Raw genomic sequence first — 24,749 nt, forward strand, 5'->3', positions numbered from 1 at the left:
TGTAGGAGATCACTCTAGGAAATGACTCTAGAGGATCTCAACGCTCAAGAGATGGTTTGACAGGAATTTAGATCCAAGTGACCCCAACAACAACAACGACCAAAGCAACAGTAGCAATAGTAACAACAACAACAAGTATCAGCCGCAGATCTCTTGGAGAAAGAGAAAAAAAATGTCGATGACCAAAACAACAGTAGCAACAGGTGCCTCTCCAAGCCTTCCCAAATCGGGAGCCATTTCAAAAGGCTACAACTTCATTTTTACTTGGGAACAGGTTTCATTCTTCCTTGTTTCTTTATCCATTTTATATATCTATATCTATATCTATTTTTGGTGTCTTTGCAAAATGTTTGTTTTTTTGTCAAATATTTTTAAGGTCTGCATATGCCACAATGGCATCCAAGGAGGTTGTAATTTTCTTCATTTTCCCCCTTTTTTCATTTCTCCTCTCCTTCATTTGATCTATGGTTTTCTTATGTGTTTTGATATTGTGATTTGGTTAAATTTGGTTTGCTGATTTTAAAAATAAATTATGAGGAATTATGTGTTGTGGTATGGCTGATTATTATAGGGACAAGAAACCCATATTAGGATTTTGGAAATCGGAAAACGAGGGTTTCTATTTCCTAAAAATATGCAAAAAATTAGTTTTCTATTTCTCAAATTAGGTTTTGATGATATATTATATATACACACTATACAAAATACATGCCCCCTCTCGATAAATTTCTCAGCTTTGCCACTGTGATCTGTTTGTGTGTTTGGGTGTTTTTATTTATTTTTATTTTTTTTATAGTAGTAAAACCACTTTTGGTAGAGGTTTCGTGGGTGAGTCATTATGTCTTGCAATTTTTGTTTGTGCAGAATGCTCCGTTGACAGAGCAGCAACAAGCAGCAATAGTAGCACTTTCTCATGCATTTGCCGAGCGACCTTATCCTGTCAAATTGGTGAGACTCATCACTGTCCTATAATGCGTTACAACCTCTGTGAATGCTTATGTTTCAGTGCAACAATTTCATGCCAATTAGCGAGCTTTTGCTTTTGTAGTCCCAGGAGCGTGTACATGGACAAGATAATGGTTTGTCCATTTCAACTAAGCACTGCACTGTGGAAGAATCGGGGGCTATTGAAGCAGTTTTGGTCAATACGAATCAGGTAAGCCACTTGATTTCTTGTCTTCATTTTTTTTTTTTTCCTTCTCTCTTTTTCAAATAAGCAAGAAAATATATCAATTGAAGACTGCAATAGGGGAGTAGAATCCATTTGCATATACAAGGAGGGGCTAAATCTTATTTCTACCCAAAAAACTGAATCTAGTAGTAGACTCCACAAAAGGATCTATAGCAGAAAGCCCATGCTTTGAGAACCAAAAGAATGTAGAATATTCAAAAAAAGAGGTAGCGTAAGATTTCACACTAGCCACTCAACATCCTCAAATGACCTTCTATTATGCTATAGCCAAATGCTTCCAGAAAGACAAAGAAGGTTTGTTTTTCAGACAAAGAAATGTTTAGCTTGTTGCCCATCCTTTTTGGATTCAACACCCATTAGAAGCACCTTCTCCCTATTAGCAAGGTTTTCAACAGAAAAAACAATGATGACAGCTGTCTTCATAATTGTTTAGCATGCTTTCTTAGACAGGTAAAAATAAATTTATGGGAATCGAATATTTTTTTTCATATTTGACTCTGAACAACATTTTAACTACAAATGATCATCATTCTTTCTCAGATTACCTTCCGTTCTCCATCATTGCAAATGAATTATTATTATCATTATTATTTTTTTTTCTGTTAGTGACTTTTAAGATGAATAGTATAACTTTCTTGATCGAAATATTCAACATACAAAGAATGTCAGTTTTACTGTGATATTTGTCTTTGGGTTAAACTGCCCTGTTATATCAAATGGGAGCCCTCTTTTTCAATCTTATGGCACCGACTTTAAGATGTTAATTTTTGTTGAATGCATTCTAGGAAAGTTGATGTAGCAAGAAAGATTACAAAAAAAGCATCACTATATACACTAACAGTGAGTTCAGCCCTAGACAAATCAAAATGGTGAAATAGGGTTTATGTAGCCAAAATGCTATGTTTGGTAGGTGAGAAAAATAGAAGAGAAGTTAAAATAAATGAAGAAAAAAGACAGGAAAGAAGGGAAGGAAAATTATTTCTCATGGTTGAGAAGAGAAAATGTAGAGAAATTCAATAGCAAAATCTTTAAATTTTGTTTATATATTTGTATCTTTTGCTTAATGTATTTCATGCAACAATTTTTGTGCAAATTTCCTCTCATTCGTGGTGAGCCCATGAAGAAAGTTTTAAAATGATTTTTTCCATCATTTTTTTTTTTTTTTGATCAGCAACAAAGCACTTTATTAACAAACTCAAAAAAGAAAACGAGGATGAGGAATCCTCTTACAAAGGAAAAGGAAAAAACACAAAACTAAACCTAACAAACTCTTAAAACAAAATTTTACATATCACACTGCCAACCAATCTCTAGCTAATAAAAAAGGTGGGACCCCCTTAAAAAGAGGATTCCCTGAAACTCAAAAAGAAATTAGATGACACACACAATCCCATATACAGTCTATCTCTCTGGACTTGTCTTCAAACACCCTTGTATTTCTTTCAAGCCATAGAACCTAAAAAGTTGCAAAGACCGCAATAGACCATAACACTTTGGCTCTCTTCGATCCTGCAAAAGAGCGAAAGTCAACTTGCAGCATATGCGCACTCCTTTGCGGGGCTACCCACATAACGTCCCCCAACAAAAACAATTTGTGCCATATAATCAAAGCAATTGGGCAATGCAAAAATAAATGATCCATGGATTTCTCATTCTTACAACACATAATGTACCACTGAGGATTTAGAAATCGATTAGGTCTCCGTTTCTACAATATATCATTTGTCAAAATGCCACCATGAACCAAAGCCCACATAAACACCTTCACCTTAAGAGGAGCACAAGCCTTCCAAATTCTTTTGCAAGAAGGAAATTGAGTAACATGAGGACTATCGATGAGATTATCAAAAAAGGACTTACAAGAAAATATTCCAGATGAATGAAGAGCCCAAACCCTCTTGTCCTCCAAAAGAGGAGCCAAAGAGAAATTATTAATTCTGGACAACAAAGACGCCAACTGTGCAGCCTCCTTATCATTAAGATTTCTAGAAAAATCAAAATTCCAGGAAATTAGAGCCAAAAGTGAACAAGCCATAGAAGCAATAAAAGAGTTATGAGATCGAGCCACTCTATAGAGATGTGGAAAATCAAAAGCAAAAGAAGATTGACCCATCCAAACATCCTCCCAAAAACGAACAAGTACCCCCATTGCCTACCCTGACAAAGAGATGACAATACCAACAGGAGTAGATATGCGAAATTGATTTCCAAGGAGCACGACAGTTACCCCGTAAAACCACCTGTGAGCCCCTACCATTGTCTTGAATCTCATACTTGCTTCTAATAACCAAATGCCATAGTGAATCACTCAAGTGGATTCCAAAAAACTTCACTTCTAGGATTACCCCTCAATGGAAGACCTAAATACTTAAATGGAAGTCCCTTTATACCACATCCTAAAAGAGACGCCCTGTTCCAAAGCAGATCTTGCTGTATATTAATTCCTACCACACTACTTTTCTCCAAATTTACCTTAAGCCCCGAAATTACCCAAAAAGTCTCAAAATTGAATAAAGATTAACTATATGACTTTCATCCCCTGTTGAGAAAAATATGGTATCATTCGCATACTGTAAATGTGTGACACTAACTCTATTTCCCCCCACCTCCAATCCCACAAAGAGACCCCCCCATCTCCAATCCCGCAAAGAGACCTACTTCTCTAGCTCTATCGACCATCATGCCCAGTACATCTGCCACCAAAAAAAAAAAAAAAAAAGGAGATAGTGGATCTCCTTGTCGTAATCCTCGCGAAGCCTTGAAACATTCCCCTGGTTTACCATTAACTAAAACAGACATATTGTAAGTTGACAAACATCCCCTAATCCATGATCTCCACTTCCCACCATAACCCTCATTTTCCAATAGAAAATCCAAAAACTGCCAATCCACGTGATCATATGCCTTCTCGAAATCCACCTTAAAAAGAATTCCCTCCTTACCTGAACTTTATATTCCTCCACAACTTTATTCGCCACTAGAACTACATCTAAGATTTGTTTTCCTTTCACAAAAGCCCCCTGCGCCATCGACACAGTCTCCCCTAATGAAATTCTTAGTCGTTTTGATAAAACCTTCCCCAAAATCTTATAAAGTGATATGACCAAACTAATAGGCCTGAAATCTCTAATTCTTACCGCATCCGCTTTCTTGGGAATTAAACAAATGAATGTGGCATTTGAGCTCAAATTAACAACTCCTGACTCATGAAATTCTGAAAAAACTCCCAACAAGTCCTGTTTCACCACCTCTCAACAGTCTTGAAATACAACCATGGAAAAACCATCCGGACCTGGAGCTTTATCTCTCTTACAATCAAAAATTGCCTTCTGAATTTCCAATTCATCAAAAGGTCTTTCAAGCCATGCTGTAACTGTTTGATCAATAGATCCCCATTAAAGACCTTCAATCCTCGGTCTAGTCATCTCCTCCTTCGAATAAAGTTTGGAATAAATGTCATAAATTCCATTGACAATCTGATTCTCCCGTTCCACCACTACCCCTAGGCATACTTCTAATCTCTTGACGAACTTCTTCTTTCTTTTCCCATCTGCCACCCTATGAAATTTTTTTGAATTCACATCCCCTTCCTTCAACCATTTAACCTTTGCTTTTTGAGCCCAATAAATTTGCTCCCTAAATACCAATTCTTCAAATTTTAATCTCAAGTGGGATCGCTCCCTCCTAAAGGACTCTTCTAAACCCCCCCTGCACCTCCAATACAACTAACTTTTCGATCCTGCTCAATACCTCCTAAGAAAACTCCAAATTCCCAAACACCTCCCAATTCCAACACTTCACATTTTCCTTGACCACCTTCAACTTTTTCATAAACTTAAAACCCTCCCATCCATAACAACTAGCATTGGTCCACCATTCCTCGAACTTTCTCTTAAAAAATGGATGCTCCAACCACATGTTTTCAAATCTAAAAGGCGTTGGGCCCCACTTTACTGGACAACTTTCAAGCATAATAGGACAATGATCTGACGTTAATCTCGGTAATGATTCCTGCCTTAAATTGGAAAAAAAACCTTCCCACCCCATGGAAAACAAAAATCTATCCAATCTACAACACACCAAATTCTCTTGCAAATTAGACCACGTAAATCTAGTATTACACAAAGGAAGGTCCACCAACTCATAATCTTTGATAAACAAATCAAAATCCCTCATGCCCCTAATGGTTCGAATTCGATTGAGTTTTTCTGAGCTTTTCCTAACCACATTAAAATCTTTCCCTAAACACCAATTAGGGGAACACAGCCCAGATAACCCATATAGCTCATCTCATAGATCCTTTCTCCTAGACGGTGTGTTAGGACCGTCAACCCCTGTCAACCACCACTCTATATTGTCAAAATTGCGAAACCTAATTGATAATGAAAACTCCCCCACTATAGTGTCACCCCCCAAAATTCGAACTATTAAATATTCAATTAGGACTAAATCCCAATCAATATTGCATCATCCAAATCCTAGGAGTGAAACAAAAATCTAAACATTCTAGTCTCAATAAGGTACTAACCAAACACCGATCAAACCTTGCATCATAACTTCATAAACTATCCAATCTCTTTAATGTTAAAGTAACAATAACAAAAAAAAAAAAAAAACTTCAAAACAACATAAATAAAGTAACGTTTACAACTCCTGACAACTAGTCCAAATACTAGAGTCATAACCAATAGAAATAAAATAAAATTACATAAACTAAAATAAGTCCTTAAGTTCAAGGAAATCAAACGAAGTAAAAATAAATAAATAAAAATAATAGGTCTATCCACTATAACTATTTCTTGACTTCACCATCACCCCAATTATTCCTGCAAAGGATATTCGGCTACGCTTAAAAAGAACACACCCGAGTTGTCAAGAGACAAAACGGGTCAGTATACAAGTATACTGGTATGAGTACAACAATCAAATACCCACGTGCCCACCAGACACAAATAAAAAAAAATTATATTTAATTCTTATTATGTTCCCCTATTACGGTATAAGACAAGTAGTTCCATCGCACCGAGACAAGGGGTAGTTTCCCGAGATACGATGGTATTTAGTTTCTTACCCGCACACAACTAATTATAGTTTAAAGAAAAATAAATAAATAAATAAATAAAAATAAACATAAAAACATGGTGGGTCAGCCCTGCATAAAAAAAAATTAGTAAGGCCCACCATCTTGCGAGAAAATAAAGTTAGCATAATTTCATCATAATTAACCTTATGAAGAAATAACTAAATGCATCGTTTCACACTTACATAATCCGAACTATCATATAAGTTCATAAATCATTCATCACACCTTGACTCAATCAAAACAAAACCAGCTACACATATAAGTTCGTAATAAATCTTTGTACCTTAACTCCACCACTTCGGCCCTTCCCTACGGCCTACACATATATCCCATGTGCCTCCCGTATACTTAACCCGCTCCGAAGCGCCGAACCTTTTACGGGGTATCGTCCCAAGTCGACTAACACTACCGGATGGTTAGCATATACGTACGCGTGTAAATCACAACACTCGTCTACTCATGAGAACGAGTAAAATATAAATCACATCTCATCAACATCATGAGACAAATATAATCATGTCGGGCATAAGGCATTAAACAATTCTTTTTTTTTAACAATCCAAAGAGTCATGGTGGAGTATAAGGAATTTACCTATGGGGTTCCGAGTTTATTTTAATTATCGCAAAACCAAGAACATAACTACCACCATAAACTATGCCATATAAAAAAAATAAACATGAGATACACATCTCATAAAAAAAATAATTAAAATTAATAATTAATTAACCACCCTAAACCTCGTATATACCACCAAAAAATTAAATAAAATAGATCACTCATCTAAGAACCCTAATCAGCACATATACATTAATCAAAAGTATTAAATTAATCAATCCCCCACATGTAGTAAAAATCAAATCACATAAACCTAATGAAATAAATAAATAAATAAATAAATAACTAAATAAAATAACGATTAAAACATAATCAAGGGTTATAGGGTTTGTACTCACTATATTTATTTCTTGAAGATAGAAGAAATTCTAAGAAGATTGAATGAACTACCAAGATAAAACCCAAAACCTTTTCTTTTTTTCTTTACTTTTCTTTTCTTCCTTCTTATCCCCAGATTTACTCTCTCTCTCTCTCTCCGTCCGTCTCTGTGCACCGTGCTCCATTCCATGGTTTGACAACCTAATAGAATTTATCACCTAATCGCATTATATTATATACTATAATATAATATAAATACCACATAAATAAATATAATATATATTTTATTTTAATAAATAACTACAACATATATAAATATATTTTATAAAATCAATATATGTTCCATCTTTCTTTTTTTTTTAAATATAAATATAAATATTCAAATTAATTATATATAATTAACTATCATATTAAATTAACTAAATACCACATTAAATTAATTAAATACCACCTTAAATTCTCATATACCCACACAATTAACAAAACTAAAAATAAAATAAAGTAATAATGAATAAATAAATACTTAAGAAAAATTAGGGTCGCTACAATATACACACCTCAAAAGAATCTCGTCCCGAGATTCGAGAGAAGAGAACACTAGACAAAAAGCTCCGAGTACATACGCCGAACTTTCTCTTCTCATTCCCAAGTGATATCGTTCTCATTTTCGCTCCATTCCACCTTCATCAAGTTCACTTTCTTACGCCGCAACTACTTTACATCCCGATCTAGAATAGTAACCGGTCGCGTCACATACGTTAAATCATCGCTAATCTCTAACACCTCTGGTGATACTACCTGGGAAGGGTCTTGCACACACTTCCGCAATAAAGATACATGGAACACGTTGTGAATCATAGCTAAAGCAGGCGGTAAAGCTAATTTGTAAGCCACATTACCAATCCGTTCAGTGATCTCATATGGTCCCACAAATCTAGGTGCCAACTTCCCCTTCTTTCCGAACCGCATGATACCCTTCATCGGCAAGACCTTCAAGAACACAAAATCTCCGACATTCAACTCAACCCCTTTACGTTTTCTATCAGCATAACTCTTCTGACGACTCTGCGCAGTTTTAATACATTCTCGAATAATGTTCACCTTTTCTGTGGTCTCTCTCACCAACTCTGGCGCTAATAACGGCGCATCTCCTACCTCCATCCAACACGTAGGTATCGGCATGGCCTCCCATACAAAGCCTCGAATGGTGCCATCCCGATACTTGAATGGTAACTATTATTATAAGCAAACTCCACCAATCGCAAGTGTTCTTCCCAACTACCACCAGGATCGAGAATGCAAGCTCTCAGCATATCTTCCAAAATCTGATTTACTCGCTCAGTTTGCCCATCTGACTGAGGATGATAAGCCGTGCTCAGATCTAACCTAGCACCCAAGGCATGTTGAAAACTCTTCTAAAACTCTGCCACAAACAACGGATCACGATCGGAAACGATGGAAACTGACGCGCCATGAAGTCGCACCACCTCCCGAATATACAACCCAACCAGTTTATCCGTAATTCGGTGGACACTGATAGGAATAAAGTGAGCAGACTTGGTGAGTCGATCCACTATCACCCAAATAGATTCATTGCCTCGCTTAGACCGCGGCAAACCATCCACGAAGTCCATAGTAATGTACTCCCATTTCCAAGTAAGAATCTCGAGAGGTTGCAAGAGTCCGAACGGTCGTTGGTGTTCTGCCTTAACCTGTTAACACACATAACATCGAGATACATACTCTCCTACGTCCTTTTTCATACCTTCCCACCAAAATGCCCTCTTCAGATCATGATACATCTTCGTTCCACCAGGGTGAATGGTATATCGAGATCTATGGGCATCATCCATAATCTCTTTTTTCAATTCAACAAGATTAGGTACACACAACCTATCCCTGAATCGCAATCCCCCATCTGAGTCCACATACCAATCAGTAGGACAATCATCGATTAAATCCACCACAAGGTCATTGAGCTTGCTAATGAGAAACCCATCTAAATTCTGCATCTGACGAACTTTACCCAGTAACGTCAGCTGCACAGTCAAACTACCAATGTATGCCCTCTCGACATCCTCTATTGGTTGAACATCATGCATTGAAATTAACTCCAAGGACTTCCATTCCTGAACCATCAAGGAAGCTACAATCCCATGTTGTCAACTAAGTGCATCTGCCACCACATTTCCTTTTCCCAGGTGGTAAAGGATCTCGAAATCATAACTACTGATGAATTCAACCCACCTCTGTTGTCTCATGTTCAACTCTTTTTGAGAAAAAAAGATACTTAAGACTCTTGTGATCTGTGAATAACTCAAAACGCTCCCCAAATAAATAGTGTCGCCACACTTTCAATGCAAACACAACTGCTGCCAATTCTAGATCATGAGTAGGGTATCGTTTCTCATGAGGTTTTAACTGTCGAGAAGCATAAGATACAACCTTCTGATACTGCATCAACACACATCCCAAACCAGTTCCACTCGCATCAGTAAACACTACTAACTTTTCTCCTTGTACTGGTATAGTTAACACTGGAGGTGTAGTCAAACGCTGTTTTAACTCTTGGAAAGCTCTGTCACAATCATCTCCCCATATGAACTTCACATTCTTGCGGGTCAACTTGGTCATGCGTGCTGCAATGGTGGAAAACTTCTTTATAAATCTTCTGTAATACCCAGCTAATCCTAGAAAACTTCTCACCTCTGTAGGGTTCGTGGGCTGCTTCCATCCTTTGACCGCAACAACTTTTTTAGGATCTACCGCTATTCCCTGATTAGACACAACATGTCCCAAAAACCAAACTTCTTTCTCCCAAAAATGGCACTTACTAAACTTAGCGTATAACTGCTGTTCCCTCAAAGTCTGTAACACAACTTTCAAGTGTTCCTTGTGCTCTTCCTCATTCTTAGAATACACCAAGATATCATCTATGAAGATAATCACAAACTTATCTAAATAAGATTGAAAAATTCTGTTCATCAAATCCATGAAATAGGCAGGAGCATTGGTCAAACCAAAAGGCATTACAGGAAATTCGTACAACCCATACCGAGTCCGAAAAGCAGTAAGCGGTATACTTTCCTCTGACACACCCCTCTGATGGTAACCCGTTCTGAGATCAAACTGAGAGAACACAGCTACCCCCTTTAACTGATCAAACAAGTCATCAATTCTAGGTAACGGATACTTATTCTTGATAGTCACCTTGTTCAGCTCTCTGTAATCTATGCACATGCGGAGAATACCATCTTTCTTGGAGACAAAGATCGTAGGTGCTCCCCACGGGGAGTTACTTGAACGAATGAACCCTTTCTGAAGCATCTCTTCTAGCTGCTTCTTCGTCTCCACAAGCTCTTTAGGTGACATTCTGTATGCTGCCTTAGAAATCGGTGCAGTTCCCAGCGCTAAGTCAATGCGAAACTCCACTAACCGTCGAGGTGCAGGTCCCGGTATCTCCTGAAATACATCCTCAAAGTCACGCACTACCTCTACCTCTACCTCACTAATATCTTGCTTAGGGATTTCAACCGAGCATAGAAAACTCGTCATCACTGACTCTCCTCCATCGCTATAAGTGTGAGTAAGTCGTGGCATACCGAGAATATTTACATTCACCGTCCTTCCAGCACAATCTAGAGTCACAAAATGCTTCCGCAGCCAATCCATACCCAAAATAACTACAAACCCCTCAAATCCTAACACTATTAGGTCCGCAAACAAAACTATGCCCGCAAAGCCAAACTCAAAATTTTTACACATTTCATAAAGGGTGATTGCGCCTCCTAAAGGGGTCTTAACACGAATAGGTTTAAACAATAAGGTAATTACAAGGTGTTCTCTTTCTACAACCTGTCTAGATATGAAAGGATGAGAGGTACCAATATCAAAAAGTACTCTAATAGGTTCTTGAAAAAACAAATTAAAGATATCTTCCAGCCATCACCTTCAAGGTAAACACAAAAAACGAATTCGTTCAAAACTTAGAATTAAACTCATCGCCAAACTAAACCAGCTATAACCCACATTTCCACAATCTGAGGATCACCTAAACTCTCGCTAGTCTAGGGTAACCTAAGCTCTGATACCAAACTGTCACGCCCCAAAATTTGGACAATTAAATATTCAATTAGGACTAAATCCCAATCAATATTCCATCATCCAAATCCTAGGGGTGAAACAAAAATCTAAACATTCTAGTCTCAATAAGGTACTAACCAAACACCGATCAAACCTTGCATCAAAACTTCATAAACTATCCAATTTGTTTAATGTTAAAGTAACAATAACAAAAAAAAAAACTTCAAAACAACTTAAATAAAGTAACGATTACAACTCCTGACAACTAGTCCAAATACTAGAGTCATAACCAATAGAAATAAAATAAAATTACATAAACTAAAATAAGTCCTTAAGTTCAAGGAAATTAAACGAAGTAAAAATAAATAAATAAAAATAATAGGTCTATCCACTATAACTATTTCTTGACTTCACCATCGCCCCAATTATTCCTGCAAAGGATATTCGGCTACGCTAAAAAAAAACGCACCCGAGTTGTCAAGAGACAAAACGGGTCAGTATACAAGTATACTGGTATGAGTACAACAATCAAATACCCACGTGCCCACCAGACACAAATAAAAAAACTTATATTTAATTCTTATTATGTTCCCCTATTACAGTATAAGACAAGTAGTTCCATCGCACTGAGATAAGGGGTAGTTTCCCGAGATACGATAGCATTTAGTTTCTTACCCGCACACAACTAATTATAGTTTAAATAAAAATAAATAAATAAATAAATAAAAATAAACATAAAAACATGGTGGGTCAGCCCTGCATAAAAAAAATTAGTAAGACCCATCATCCTGCGAGAAAATAAAGTTAGCATAATTTCATCATAATTAACCTTATGAAGAAATAACTAAATGCATCGTTTCACACTTACATAATCCGAACTATCATATAAGTTCATAAATCATTCATCACACCTTGACTCAATCAAAACAAAACCAGCTACACATATAAGTTCGTAATAAATCTTTGTACCTTAACTCCACCACTTCGGCCCTTCCCTACGGCCTACACATATATCCCATGTGCCTCCCGTATACCTAACCCGCTCCGGAGCGCCGAACCTTGTACGGGGTATCGTCCCTAGTCGACTAACACTATCGGATAGTTAGCATATACGTACGCGCGTAAATCACAACACTCGTCTACTCATGAGAACGAGTAAAATATAAATAACATCTCATCAACATCATGAGACAAATATAATCATGCCGGGCATAAGGCATTAAACAACTATTTTTTTTTCCAACAATCCAAAGAGTCATGGTGGAATATAAGGAATTTACCTATGGGTTCCGAGTTTATTTTAATTATTGCAAAACCAAGGACATAACTACCACCATAAACTATGCCATATAAAAAAAATAAACATGAGATATACATCTCATAAAAAAAATAATTAAAATTAATAATCAATTAACCACCTTAAACCTCGTATATACCACCAAACAAATTAAATAAAATAGATCACTCATCTAAGAACCTTAATCAACACATATACATTAATCAAAATCATTAAATTAATCAATCCCCCACATGTACTAAAAATCAAATCACATAAACCTAATGAAATAAATAAATAAATAAATAAATAAATAAATAAAATAACGATTAAAACATAATCAAGGGTTATAGGGTTTGTACTCACTATATTTATTTCTTAAAGATAGAAGAAATTCTGAGAAGATTGAATGAACCACCAAGATAAAACCCAAAACCTTTTCTTTTTTTCTTTACTTTTCTTTTCTTCCTTCTTCTCCCCAGATTTACCCCCTCGAATCAAACTCTCTCTCTCTCTCTCTCTCTCTCTCTCCGTCGCTGTGCGCCGTGCTCCATTCCATGGTTTGATAACCTAATAGAATTTATCACCTAATCACATTATATTATATACTATAATATAATATAAATACCACATAAATAAATATAATATATATTTTATTTTAATAAATAACTACAACATATATAAATATATTTTATAAAATCAATATATGTTCCATCTTTCTTTCTTTTTTAAATATAAATATAAATATTCAAATTAATTATATATAATTAACTATCATATTAAATTAACTAAATACCACATTAAATTAATTAAATACCACCTTAAATTCTCATATACCCACACAATTAATAAAACTAAAAATAAAATAAAGTAATAATGAATAAATAAATATTTAAGAAAAATTAGGGTCGCTACATATAGTTTCACATTAAGAAACAACTCGCTCATCCCACATCACCAAAATGCCCCCCCGATCTACCCACTGAAGGCAAGCAAGCCCAACTCCTATGCCTAACACCCCAAAGACTCTTCATGAACCTCCTATCACACCTTTCTACTTTAGATTCTTGAAAAATCACTATGTCCGGTTGATTACGCCTAATAAGAAAATCCTTAATAGCACCTCTCTTTCTCCGCGAACCCAACCCCCTCACATTCCAACTAATAATCTTCATTGGCAAATATTTTCACCCATAATTACCTCCCGATGCCTCTCATAATTAACCGAACCCATCATTTTTTCCCCCTATACTCTTTTAAAATGGAGAACCATAACAAGAGAAAAGAAGAGAAAACAAAAATATTATACTTTTCTCTTCCTTTCCCATTTAGCAAGCACAAAATGAATATTTGGCTGGGGCACTCACCCAAAAAATATTTGAGTAGGCCATTCACTATGTAATTGTCATACTTTTTGTGGTCCTTGGTTCCCTAAGTTCTCTACCTTATTACTATCTCATTTCCCACCATGTACCCCACATTTGAAATGCCATTAAGAGCAGTTTGAGAAAATTTTGATAGCAGTATATAGTTCCTTATGGTTGTTTCATATGTGCTAAGTTTTGTGAGTGCTTTGTAATTCAGATTTCACTGTGAAAGATAATTTTCTATATCTGTTGCTACTTTTGGTGTAGTTTTACAAATGGTTTACAGATCTTGAAGCAGCCATGAAATCAGTCGGAATCTGTCTTAATGCAATGGTCGTATCAGGTACCCCTTTTTGTTGCTTTTAATTTTTTTTTGTTTTTTGTTGCGCACTTTAATCTGTCTTATTCCAATTGTCCTATCAGGTACCACTTTTTACTTTTGAATTTATAATGAGACGTATTGCAGTGTTTTGAAAAGATGATAAAAAATTATTTTTTGGTTTTTTATTAAGTTTTTTGATTTTTTTGAAAAGTGATTTGTAAAGTTGGTAAAAAGTTACTTTTTACTTTTTGATTTAATATTTATTTATAATGTCACATCATAATAAAATGATCAAAATTTCTCACATAATTTAAGAAATTTATTTTTTAACCCATGCGAATCATTTATCTACGTGTTAGAATAGGGAGGATAGTTATGTAAATTCACACTTTACGCTTTGCCAACTTACCAAATGTGTTCCAACTTTTGTAGCTTTTATTTGGCTGCGTTTTTGGTTGGCAAAACACAGCTTTTTTTGTGAGTTGCCAAAAGACCACATTGTATCAAGCTTCAAATCTTTATCATGAATAATTATTAGATATTTTTAAAATATTACTTATGCAATTTTTTTGACAAAAAATAAGACTTTGTTTGAGAAGAAAAAGTTCGGGACTTTTTAATTATTTTAGTCACAAAAAAATAAAACAGATTCGATAAGATAAAATATCGCATTCAACTCATAATCATTACATTTTTTCTCTCACAAAAGTCAAAAAAAGTCAAAAAAATTCATCACAAATGAGACTTCTTAATCTAGGCTAAAATAGTCAGAAAAGTCAAAAAACTAAAAAATCAACTCATTTCTCAAATAAACCCTAAGTAAACAATGCATGTGATATTTCAAAATTATTAAATAATTACCAATTAACACCACGACCGAATTTAGTGTTGGAATCTATGTAATTCCAATACTATTCTTTATAATATTTAAAGGTGTTTTAAGAATTGACTATTTTTGTGATTTTTAAATTTTTATAAAAAAAATATACAAAAATAGAGAAAATAGTTTATTTTTTTATAATTTTTTTTTACTTGTTAACTAAAATAGTGAGTGACCTTTGTAATTGATGGTTTTTTGATGTATGATGCTCTATACAAATAAAAAAAATTGTTCAAAATTATCATATATATATAATGAGGAGACATTTTGTATTTTTTAACTAAAATACGTACAATTAATATTAATAATTATAAAAATATCATTATCACGTTATTATGATGGATGATTTTTCTTTATAAAAATTATATTTAGAGATAATTTTCTAGTGCGGATAGTTGGTGGAACATCGCAAGAACCAAAAGTTGAAGCACATGGCATGGGTTGCACATTGCACTCACCAAAAAGTGTGTTATCCTTCTCTGTTGGAAAAAATAAAATGGAGGATAAAATAAGATTAATTTTTATTACATGAGCAAAAGGTGCAAAAAAAACAACCCCCCAAAAAAGTTTTCCAACTCCCAAAAAAGTTAATAAGCTGTAAACCCAACAATTGTTTAGAATGCTGGAATTAGCAATTGACAATGAAATTTGATGTGTTTGAAATAGATGGAATTTAAGATTGATTTTGTGAGATTTGAATGGAATTTAAAAAGAAAAAATGTTGGGTTTCATGAGAATTGGAGATAATTATCTTTGGAAACAAACTATTTTAGTAACTTTTTATTTTTTTGACTAAAATATGAAAAGATGTAAAAAAATGTAGCAAGAAAAAAGAATTTTTAACTTTTTTGTGTAATTTGTTAATTTTTTTACTTTTTTAATAATCTATTGACTTTTAAGCTAAAATCAAAAGTTGCCAAACAAAATTTTAATCTCATTACTCACACAACTCTCCCTTCTTTCCCTACTAGGGAGCTTCTATTCCCGCACTCATTTTCACATCATTACTCAATTTACACACATAGCTTTTAGTTTTTACTTGGTTTACATCACATAATTTTCATAGGATCCTTACTTTCAATCTTCAAACTGTAAGCATCTTCTGTTGCCACCTTCATAGGCTTCATCACTATCGTTAGGTGTTGGAGCATGTGTGAAGGTAGAGTCTTACATCAAACAAAGAGTAAAAGAAATTAGTCTTAGGAGTGTTTTGGGAAGTTGGTAAAAAGCTAACTTTTTGGTTTTTTTGACTTTTTTAGCCAAAAAAATTAGCTTTTTTGATAGTGATTTGGGTAAAAAAAACTAACTTTTTTGGCTAAAAAAACTAAAAAGCCAAAAAAATTGGCTTTTTACCAACTTCCCAAATTGCCCCTTAATATATATTAAAGGGACTCTCCACTTATAGACTTAAGCTTTTAAGTGGGTTTAAGTTCCAAATAATGCATGTTAGGCATTGATATGGTATTTGTGGATTTTGGAGTTTCTCTATGATGAATTGGCCTGGTGTTACTATGCATTTGTGGGCTCCCTAATTCCCTAACAACTGGTATCAAAGCGTTGGTTCCTAGAGTAAGAATGATGGCAGACAATCTATGGGCGGACTCTTCTAAAGCATTGATGTTGGTGGGCTTGGGCTTGCACAAAAACTCTTGATGAAGTAAGAAAAATCCATGATAACTCTTGATAGAACAAAAACAATTCCTAGTACACGTGGCAAGGTTGGACCGTGAGAAGGTAACTTTTAATAGAGTATGGTGACTCACAATGGAATGTGTACAGGTGGCCCAAGCTAGACTCGATGTTGGAGAGTTATTGATCAAGATTAAAGGGGAGTGTGTAATGATCTACAATAAACTTGCTGATCATGACTTGAGGAGGAGCATAGAGAGGCCCAGTATTTGGTTCACACATGAGGGGGAGATTGTTGGAGCATATGTAAAGAATGAGTTCCACATCGGATAAAGAGTAAAAGATATGAGTCTTAATATACATTAAATGGGCTCTCCAATTATATGCTTACGCTTTTAAGTGACTAAGAGTTCCAAATAATGTATGTTGGTCTTGATATGGTATTTGTGGATTCTGGAGTTTATGTATAATGAATTAGGTTGACGTTGTTGTGCGCTTGTGTGCTCTCTAATTCCCTAATATAGGGGTGTGCGTGGTGCGATTCAGGCGGTGTGAGAGTAAAATTACAAACCAAACCATGAATGGCGGATTGACAAATAACCAAACCGTAGTTTTGACAGTTTGAAGTGATTTCAATTTGCTAGTTAATTGAAGATATTCTTAATAATTATCAAACATTTACATAATATGTAACACTAACCTACATAATATTTTCCATATATATAACATAAACTAATTTTACATAATATTTTTTATATATATAATTACTAATTTGTAACAAATTTCACATCTTAAATCTCTCTCATATTCATTTTTACTTTAATATTTCATTACAGGTTAAAAAAAATATATGTATTAACTATAGCGGAGTAGAGTGATGTCAAAGGCGGATTATAAATTTCAAAATATATGTATTAACTATACCATCTTCTTGTTGTCTCTTCCCTTCACCACCTCTTCTTCTTTCCTCTCCACTGCATATCGCCTTACATCCCCATCCTTCAAATCTGAAAACCTAGCCCTTCCCCCTCTCACTTCCTTCTTCTTCTGCTTATTTTTATTCTTATTCTTATTCTTTCGAAATTTGGGAGTTTAACGGTGGTGTGGGCTAGAGAAGGGGGCCATGATGGTGGTGACCAACAATGGTAGGATTCAGGGTCGACATTACAATTTAGCAACTTAGACAGTTGCCTTAGGCCTCATTCTTCTAAAGGCCCTATAGTTTTTTTTTTGCTATGTGTAATACTTCAATAGTTAAGGTGGTAATGAAAGGCCCTATTGTTTTTATATTAAAGACCCATTTTAAAACATAATGGCTTTCTATTTTTTTTTTTTTTTTTCTTCCCCTTTCTACCACTACAGGTGTAAACAATTTGGTTCAGTTTGGTAGGTTAAAAGAAATTTAGCACCAAAATGAAACATCCAATTTTGTAGTTGCTGAACCGAAATCGATCACATATTATAGTTTAATTTTGTTGTTTTTCAATTCAGTGTAAATGAGAACTTTAGGAGTTTTGTAAAATTCTATAGAATCCCATGTCAAGAATAAATGAAACGAGATTGCGGGGATGCTCCATAAATGTACTAATATTAACAATACCCATAACAATTGTTTTGCATTAAGAAAATTTTGAAATTTTGAAATTGATAAAATCAAATGTGATAAGAAAGATTAAGGGCTTGTTTGGAAAGTGTTAGATTAGTATACTTTTTGAATTTTTATGAAAAAATATGAAATATGAGTTGGGTTTGAAGTGATGTGGTAAAGAGGTGATGTGACTCAAATAAGAAGTGATGTGACCTAAATAAAATGATTGTGACTCAAATAAGATAATGTGTTAAAATAATATGTGTTATTTTAGCACATCTCAAACAAGCACTAAGCCTTCGTTTGGGAAGTGGGTTGGCTTTTTGGCTTTTTGACTTTTTTGGCTATTTTAGCCCTGGGCTAAAAAGCTTGGTTTGAGAAGGGCTTTTTGGTTTTTTTTGACTTTTTTTGTGAAAGGAGAGTGTAATGATTATGGGTTGGATGTGATGTTTTATTTTTTGTGGCTAAAATAGCCTATTTTGTTTTTCTTAGCATTTATTAATTAAACCAAATTAACGTAATATGAAAACTTAAATGACAAAATTAATACAATTTGAATTTGAGAAAATGAATTGACACAAATGATAAATTACAGTATTGCAGGCATAATTTACTCGCTTATAATTATAAAAAAAAATCAACTCAAACTAAAAAAATAAAGAAAAATGGTTGAGAGAACTAAAAATGAGTACTAGGGAAACACTAATGATGTGCAGTGGGCGTTGCCTATGCCTTTTTTTTTTTTTTTTTGCCATTCTTAATACATTAATATTATTAGCAGTATTTTTTTTAGTGGTATGAATCATTGTTGAAAAATAAAAAAGCCAAATGAAGTTGACCAAACTAATCCTTAGTCCAAATGTTTCAAATAATTTGGATTAGTGATTATAATTATATTTCACCTTTGTTTTTTCCCCAATTTTTGGTAGGTTTGTGGTGAAAATTCCAGAGGGTATGGTGGTGGAGCTGGCGGCCGCTACTGTGCGCCGGGGTGACAGTGTACAGCCCACTGACTCACTTTGGGCTGAAGGAGAGTGGGATGAGAGGAGGAATATTGGGGCTTGGAGGGGTTGGACACATGGGAGTGAAGATAGCAAAAGCCATGGGCCATCACGTGACTGTCATTAGTTCTTCCGACAAGAAGAGAGTGGAGGCTTTGGAGCACCTTGGTGCGGACGATTACCTGGTCAGCTCGAACGTCGCTCGGATGCGGACAATTACCTGGTCACCTTAGTACGGACGACCTACAGAGATTGTTGGGCTTGGAGTTCGGCTCACCAATATAATAGTGGAGTGGTGTTGGGTTGGTTTGGGTTGGGTATTTCTGATTGAAATTGTTTGTATTGTAAATGTAATGTAACTCCTTTCCTTTCTGTATAAAGCTTACTCTGTAAGCCACTGCCGCTGGTTTTTGGCGCCTCTCTCTCCGAGCAAACGCGTTCAAAAATTCCATCATAAAATTCTAGTATCATCTCTCTCTCTCTCTCTCTGAGATTTACTGATCGATCGGCCATGGAGCAAGTAATAAGAAACCAGAAGATGGGCCAAGAACACGACCAAGTGGAAGATATGCAACAGCATGGTCCTTTTCCTATTGAACACCTTCAGGTAACACCACACCCTCTCTCAACTACCACCGCCCTCTACATTTCCCAATTTTTTGCCCAAATGGGTATCATTCATTTTGCTCTAATAAAACCAAACGAATAAAGGGTTTTTCTTTGTTTTTGTATTCAGTTATTGTTTTCGTACTATATATCAGATTCTTTGTCAAGATCCACAAATGGGTTTTCGCATTGGCTTTAATTATTGCCTATTGTATGCTGTTTTACTCACATTTGTTGCTTCTTTCCATTTCTAGGGCTAGGTTTTTAGCTAACCTCTCTACCCCTAAATTACTTTCTTTTTTTTTTTGCTCTATTGCGAATGAATTTTTTCCAAGTCCAATACTCCTGTAATTCTCATAATGTGAACAGTATTTTGTTGACAAACGCTATTAATTTCAGCATTCAAGCTAGCCACCCTGTATAATGACATTTTGGGGTGGGTTTCTAATGGGTTTGTATTTTAATCGTTAGGAAATAGGGTTGGATGTTGCATAAGATCAAAGTTCTTACAACAACTCCATAGGCAAATGCAAGCTCCAGTATTTGTGGGAACTTTGACCCCTTCATGTCTCTTACTGCCAATGAGGTAGCTAGTAAAGCAAATGTTTCCCTTTCAAAAAAAAGAAAAGGAGAGAGAGAGAGAGATATTTATACCCTCAAACAAGCTACATCAAAAGGACAAAACCACCTCATTAAGACGTCTTCTACCAATTGTTCAGTTATCAAGAATTGACTCTCAACAATTTATTCGCTAAACGCTTGCTTAGCCACAAAGAAAAAAAAAATGGTTATTACATTATTTTGCTCTGTACATTTTTACAACACCTACATATACCTGATCCAAATCTAATCCCTTACATGGACTTAGGTATGAGTACAGAGTACAGTTGTGTATCTAAGTGTAGACACCCCATTTTTGACCAACCTTAAGACTTAGACGTCACCAGTTGAGCGCTCGGTGATACTGCATATTATGCTCGTTCAGAAGTCCCAGAGTCTCGGCTGTGAACCCTGCCTCCGGACTTTCGAACCCTCTTTTGTGCTTTGCCTTGGTTTGCGAACCAGGCTCGGTTTTCTCTGTTTCTTTTCCTGAGGGGAGGGAGAGGTCCTGTAGACCATCTCTCAGCGGCCGTGGGCTACATTTGGTGGCCGTAGGCCATTTTGCCTATTTCGGAGCCCGATTTCTGGTTTTTTGGGACCGTTGGCCGTGTGCCTCGGTTCGAGACAGCTTAACTATCTCCGTTTGCTCTAAATTTTGGCATACATCTTATTTACTCACTTTTGAGGGACACTGAGGTCTGAGAGACCCACTTCGTGGCCGAACGCCACTTTCGGTGCTTAACAGCCCATTTCTCGGGACCCCGAACTGCGTGTTTTGGCCCCCGAGCATTCGTTTTGCATCGATTTTCGTTCATTTTCGGCAGGTACCTCTGTTTTATCACCAGGAAGGTCACTGGAGGGTGGAAGGCCAGCAATTATCTTGGCAACCAGTTATATTCCATTTTCGCCCTCCGACGCCCGTTTTTCTCACTTCCGAGCCAATATTGAACACCTTGGGGCCACTTTCTTCAACCCCAAACCACATATTTGTGTTGTACACACATGGGAGGATCCTAATATCATATGGCCAGCTAGAAATTTCACCTGACCCTTTTGAACCCCTCCTAAAAATGGCCTATTCTCTCTCCTGTTTTAAAGTTTCCAAATTCGAACAACAGGGTTGTGATGAGGGTACCTGGGAGGACACCTTTTTGTGGTGGCCGGCCAGAAAATCAACTTGACCTTTTTGACCCCTAGTCGGCCGGCTAGGGGAGGTGGCCGGCCGGCCACCTGCAGCTTTGAAAGGTGGCCGATCATGATCCTCACAAAGTATACTTTACAGCTGTATAGCTGTTGTCCCCCAGAAATATCTAAATCCGGGGGACACCTTTTGGGGAAAAGCCTTGGTCCTTTTCCCCCACCCTTTCTCTCCATGCTCCACCTCTCCTTGGTCCTTATAACCAGCCTCCAACACTTGTATTAGGGGTTAGAAAAAATTGCTTCAAGCATAGGTATCCAAATCTCCCTCTATCTCTCTCATTTTCTCAAAAACTCCTAAGTTCTACCCCATTTCTTCATCACCACCAAGCACCACCACCACCACTCCATTTCCAGCAACTTGGGAAGCTTTCCAGCAGCTAAGAGGCACCACTTCTCAAAACCAAGAAGCAACAAAAGACTTGTCTTCAAGGGTGAGTACCATTTCCCCCTTTTTGAGCTTATTTTTGCAACATTTCTTAGCCATATATGCTTACTGTTTTGAGCTCCTGCCCTAACTGAAAGTGGCCTTCTTTTGAGCTCTTTTTCACCTTTTCTTAAGGGCTCAACCCTGTTTGAGCCCCCCCACCTTGCACTTGCTTCAATATCTTCCTTGAATGCTATTTTCTTGCATGCTTTGGCAGCCTATTATGCTTCCATTTTTGGGCATTTTACAAAACTAAAAATAGGCTTATTTTGAGCCCCTCTTCAATATTGAAGAAGGGCTCAACACTATTTGGGACCTCCACATGCTACTTCATGTTATATCTCTCTTTTGAGTCCCATTCTTGCATGCTTTGGCAGCCCATTATTCTTCCATTTTTGGGCGTTTTACAGAACTAAAAATAGTCTTATTTTGAGCCCCTCTTCAACATTGAAGAAGGGCTCATCACTGTTTGGGACCTCCACATGCTACTTCATGTTATATCCCTCTTTGGTCCCCTTTTCTTGCATGTTTTGGCAGCCTATTATGCTTCGGTTTTTGGTCATTTTACAGCACTTAAAATAGTCTTATTTTGGTCCATTATTAATTTTTTATTAAGGGCCTTTCATGGTTTGGGACCTCCATATGCTACTTCATGTTATATCCCTCCTTGGTCCCCTTTTCTTGCATATCTTGGCAGCCTATTGTGCTTCGGTTTTTAGTCATTTTACAGAACTAAAAATAGTCTTATTTTGGCCCATTCTTCATGTTTCATTAAGGGTCTTTAGCTGTTTGATGAATATTTTGTATACTTTGTGTTATAGCCACTTTTGAGCCTCATTTTGCATTGCATTTCTAGCATGTTTTTATACTGATTTTGGGGCTGTCATAAACTGTAAATGTGCATATTTTTGGTCCCTCTTCAGTATTGTAGAAGGGAATTTTTCAGTTTGGGTTTTACATATACCACTTGTTTCATTGCCCTCTCTTGGCCCCTATTTTTGCATGCCATTGTTGCCCTATCTTTGCTTGCTGTTTGGCCATGATTTGCACTGGTAAAATGCTTATTTTGGGGCCGCCTTGCTTCTTTCTTTTCATTCCATGTACCAATTATGCATGCTTTGTATAACTGTAGTTCATTCTATGTGCCTAATTTTGCATTTCGGGAGAGATTCCATGTATCGGGTGTACTTTCGCCTCATTTCGGGGCTGTTTTCCCCCACATTTCAGTGCAGAAATTCCATTAGCATGTTTGCATATCATTTTCCATGTTATCGCATTGCATATGCCATTGCCTCGATTTGCGTGCCCGTGTGCACGCGTTTCGAGGCACTTCATTTTCATCCATCGGCCTCTTATGTGAGTGTGGCTGAGGCTCTCTCATGTTAGTGTAAGTCCATGTTGCATTCTATATGCCATTTTAGCCATATTGCATTGCGTATGCCATTGCCTCGGTTTGCGTGCCCGTGTGCACGCATTTCGAGGCACTTCATTTTCATCCATCGGCCTCGTATGTGAGTGTGACTGAGGCTCTCTCATGTTAGTGTAAGCCCATATCACATTTCCATGTCATTTACATTGCGTATGTCATTTTCTCGGTTTGCGTGCCCGTGTGCACGCATTTCGAGACATCTCATTTTCATAGCATTGTGCATGTCAGGCTGTATCTTAGTTGCATTTCATGCATGTCATGCATATTACATCGTGTTCGGGATAGGAGTTAGCCCGGGCACGGGAAACGAGGTGCGTTTCGTACTCCGAGTGACGGAACGTATCTCAATTCCGAGTCACCGACACTCCGGATCATCCATGATGGAGTTAGGTTCTTGTTGTGTTTACACGTGCATTCATTCTATATTGAGTTGCACATTTCGACTCCTCTGCCATCATGCATCGATATGCGTGATTGGTGGCACGAGGATCGAGGCATGCATATATCTGTGAAAATACATTGCTATGCCCCTTTCCTGCTCTCTGTTGCAGCAAATGAAGAATCAGCAAACTTCCGGAGTTTGGCGTGCTTTCCAAGAAAAATCACAAAACAGAGGCTAATTGGGGCATCCCAGTGGATTTCCGCGCAAGGCAACCCAGACATGCATCGTTCATCAGAAGCAAGGCAGTCCCTGGCTTGCACGCCAGTTTTACAGTTTTCTTAGTTAATTTGATTAATTAATTAGGAATTTGTATATTATTTGGACTGTAATATTCTTGTATTCGGGACTGTATATTTGTTCGGACCCTCTGTGCGAGGGCATAATTGTAATAAGTATGCATGAGTGTGATGTATGTCTTCCAACCCCACGTCTTTCTTCCCTTTTATTTATCCACTTATGAGGGTTAGATTAGGGCATATTTAGCATACAGTATGATAGCATGTTTGCATTCATTCATCTGTTTTGCATGCACCGGACTCGGCGCACCATACTAACTACATAGTATTTCAATTTCAAAGTTGAATACGTGTTAGCTGTAGCATTCCATATGCCATGTTTAGAATAGCCGAGCCTGCTATAGTTGCATTTTGCATGCGCTGCATTGGGCATTTCTGTATACTTAGGATCATGCAT

The 24,749-nt window shown here is 36.5% G+C and overlaps 1 long non-coding RNA gene across 1 annotated transcript; it reads left to right on the forward strand.

The window, feature by feature from the left end:
* Nucleotides 1–799: 799 nt before the first annotated feature.
* Nucleotides 800–14,264, forward strand: LOC145800932 (uncharacterized). The gene is made up of 3 exons (XR_014341526.1): nucleotides 800–948; nucleotides 1,049–1,156; nucleotides 14,203–14,264. It is a non-coding gene; the product is annotated as an uncharacterized LOC145800932 (long non-coding RNA).
* Nucleotides 14,265–24,749: the final 10,485 nt, after the last annotated feature.

This window comes from Camellia sinensis, chromosome 10 (genome assembly GCF_055761805.1).
Source record: "Camellia sinensis isolate YWXY chromosome 10, ASM5576180v1, whole genome shotgun sequence".
Lineage (NCBI taxonomy): Eukaryota > Viridiplantae > Streptophyta > Magnoliopsida > Ericales > Theaceae > Camellia > Camellia sinensis.